The 3,816-nt window shown below is 40.7% G+C and overlaps 1 pseudogene across 1 annotated transcript; it reads right to left on the bottom strand.

The window, feature by feature from the left end:
* LOC106562659 (major histocompatibility complex class I-related protein 1-like) lies at positions 1–2,014 on the bottom strand (annotated as a pseudogene). Its single transcript, XR_006757565.2, has 2 exons — positions 1,843–2,014; positions 1–1,739 (listed from the first exon to the last, which is right to left on the bottom strand). The product of XR_006757565.2 is annotated as a major histocompatibility complex class I-related protein 1-like (transcript).
* Between the last annotated feature and the right edge of the window lie 1,802 nt (positions 2,015–3,816).

Raw genomic sequence — 3,816 nt, 5'->3', positions numbered from 1 at the left:
TTCTATCAAAAAACTTTTTAATTGTTTATAATGCATACAACATTTACCTTAGTTTATTCCTCATGCCAGTCTTAAACTGGAGAGAAATAGGGTCAGATATCTCTCCCTTCCACCATGATAAACAAGTTCTTGAGAGAAGTTACGGTATACCTGACATTGTTTAAATTAATGTCGTAGTTAACATGAATCAATGCATTAATCGATTAGGCTACATTTCATTGTCTGTAATAAAGGTATTATTGTACAGCCTGGGGGTAATATACACTACATACAATACAACACAGACACTGTAAAGTCTTTCCAATAATAAATAGACCTCATACACATGATCACTAGATTCTCCTTCTGGTTAAGATACTGGATATCAGCTAATACACCACAGATAGAATTGTACAGTTAATGAATAGTCATGAATAGTCATGATTAGAAATGACAGATTACATCACAAAATAACTAACAGATTACCTTTGTTAATGCTCAGGATGCCAAACCAGCATATCAAATATATAAATGCAGATCTAGACTAATGCCCAGATATTTGTTATTGTCAACAGTCTCCCCATACTGATACTTTACAGTCTGTTGTTGAGGGGAAGATTGACTAGCAATATCAGAATCATTCGTACATTTTATGTCTGCTCTGATGGGTGCTCTGACAGTCATATTTTCATTGTGAACTGAGCTGAATTGACAAAGCTGCATCAGTGTCCCAAGAATATATTAGTTCTCAGAATCTGAAGACAGGTTCATTTCCTCTGAGACTTTTGCATCAACGTTGGCAAGTTCAGACTGGGAGGCAGTGTTACTCCACCTCCTTTTGACACAAATGAATGTGACCAATAGAATAAGAATCAGCAGCATCACCAGTAGAACGGAGGGTGGACAGGTGAACTCTCTCTGCCCCAGACTCCCACTGACATCCAGCTTGTTGTCCAGACTGAGGTGAGAGGCAGTACAGGTGTAGTTGTGTCTCTTCTTTAGCTCCTCAGTACTGACCTCCAGACTCTTCCTCAGCTGGTAGGTCCCATCTCCACTAGGCAGCACCTCCCCCCCTGTCAGCTCCTGTTCCGCCACTGGCTGGCCGTCTCTCAGCAGGGTCAGGTTGATGTGGCGGGGGTAGAAACCAAACACCAGGCAGCTCACCTGAAACCCTCCAGAAACCTCTTTCTTTATCAACCTGAGTCTGGGAGGAACTTTACGCATCACAATGTTCTTCTCTCTTTTCAGGATTGTCTTCAGTGTTCTGATGCAAAGGGTAAGTAAAACATTCTCATAAAGAATTTTTTCTTGTGCTTGCCTCATCCCATCCCATCCTTGAAGTAGTTTACCAGCATCATATGTAAAATGTGTAATGTTGTAATATATTGCATGATCTGCAAAAACTGCATTGAAAGTGTTCTTTGTCATGATCAGGGCTGGTTCACCATTGTCAAACATCTCACAGCCAGCCATTCTTTGCTGAACTTGAACACCTTCTGTGAGATTCAAGTGGTGCTTTAGGTGAAAGTATCTCTCCTTCATGTGGTGGTACATAACTCCAAATACAAAATCTCCGTTCTTAGCTTCGTCATCATGTATTTTGTTAGGGGTGTTATGACCCCTGTAGATGAAGTGTTTCATGTTGGAGTCATAGTAAGCCACTTGAACATCATCCAACATCACCACAACCGTAAACTCAGGGAAAGGTGTCTCTCCGCTTATATATGTTGCAAGTGCCCACAGAGAATGTGATCCTGAACCTGGGAGAGGAGTGATATTATACACAGATATGGACATTTTATATTTTATAACATTAAAAAAAATCATTAAATGAGGTAAGAGAAAGTAAATAGTCCATCTTACCTGAGTTGACAATGGTGTAAAAGGAAAGAACAAACAAAAATACAGACAGTTTGCCCATGATTTAGAAAATGTTTCCTCGTGTAGCAAGTTTCTAAGCTCTAAAGTGTGTCTGACAGACTTCCCCCTTCTTTTAGCTATGAAAAACAATATGCTACGCAGTTGGCTATGTGGCTTTTTGGGAGACCATACCAAATTCACATAGAAATGAGTTATAGATCTGTCATTCTCATTGTAGCAAGTCTGAGAAGCAGTAGATCTGTGACATTTCTGCTATTTCTATGCTTCCTGTTATTAAAGAGCAACTTCCCCTTAAAAGTAACTTCTCGTTTAGAAAATGGCCAATGTGGCATCGATATGAGTCAGAAACGTTTATTCTAGTGTCAAAATTGACAACAAAGTGTAAATAGGATAACTTTGGACATAAAGTCAGTCTCGTCCAAAACGGAGATTTGCGAGATTATAGGAAAAAAATGTATGTCACTGGAATTACTAAAGCCAGTGATAATGTATGCATCCCAAATGGCACCCTATTGTCTATATAGTGCACTACTTTTGACCAGGGCCAATAGTGAAGCATGTAGGGAATAGGGTGCCATTTGTAACGTATCCTCTGAGCACCTGCCCTTTACGTAATTAATAGAATGTAGGTTAGATATACAGTAGATGTTTATGGCTTTTACATGGAAAAATGCACAAAGCAAGTTTAGGGAATCTAATATGGCCAGTGGTCCTAGGCTTTAGCTCAAATGGCTAACACAGTACTGTGGTGTGCAGGAGACCTAGGTTCCAACCTAGCTGGTTTCATTAGGAAACAGGTAACATGGAAGGATACTTATTTCAAAATGTGGAATGGAGACATTGGCTTTGCAGCCTTTTAATATAACATTCAGTGTTCAATACAAAATAACAGTTAATTAAACTAGACCTTATACACTGCTCAAAAAAATAAAGGGAACACTAAAATAACACATCCTAGATCTGAATGAATGAAATAATCTTATTAAATACTTTTTCTTTACATAGTTGAATGTGCTGACAGCAAAATCACACAACAATAATCAATGGAAATCCAATTTATTAACCCATGGAGGTCTGGATTTGGAGTCACACTCAAAATTAAAGTGGAAAACCACACTACAGGCTGATCCAACTTTGATGTAATGTCCTTAAAACAAGTCAAAATGAGGCTCAGTAGTGTGTGGCCTCCATGTGCCTGTATGACCTCCCTAAATCAAATCAAATCAAATTTATTTATATAGCCCTTCGTACATCAGCTGATATCTCAAAGTGCTGTACAGAAACCCAGCCTAAAACCCCAAACAGCAAGCAATTCATGTGAAAGAAGCACGGTGGCTAGGAAAAACTCCCTAGGAAAAACTCCTTAGAAAGGCCAAAAACCTAGGAAGAAACCTAGAGAGGAACCAGGCTATGAGGGGTGGCCAGTCCTCTTCTGGCTGTGCAGGGTGGATATTATAACAGAACATGGTCAAGATGTTAAAATGTTCATAAATGACCAGCATGGTCAAATAATAATAATCATAGTAGTTGTCGAGGGTGCAACAAGCACGTCCGGTGAACAGGTCAGGGTTCCATAGCCGCAGGCAGAACAGTTGAAACTGGAGCAGCAGCACGGCCAGGTGGACTGGGGACAGCAAGGAGTCATCATGCCAGGTAGTCCTGAGGCATGGTCCTAGGGCTCAGGTCCTCCGAGAGAAAGACAGAAAGAGAGAAAGAGAGAATTAGAGAGAGCATATTTAAATTCACACAGGACTCCGGATAAGACAAGAGAAATACTCCAGATGTAACAGACTGACCCTAGCCCCCCGACACATAAACTACTGCAGCATAAATACTGGAGGCTGAGACAGGAGGGATCAGAAGACACTGTGGCCCCATCCGATGATACCCCTGGACAGGGCCAAACAGGCAGGATATAACCCCACCCACTTTGCCAAAGCACAGCCCCCACACCAC

This window comes from Salmo salar, chromosome 11, assembly GCF_965601325.2.
Source record: "Salmo salar chromosome 11, fSalSal1, whole genome shotgun sequence".
Taxonomy (NCBI): domain Eukaryota; kingdom Metazoa; phylum Chordata; class Actinopteri; order Salmoniformes; family Salmonidae; genus Salmo; species Salmo salar.
This window is presented reverse-complemented; position numbering and strand designations above follow the sequence as displayed.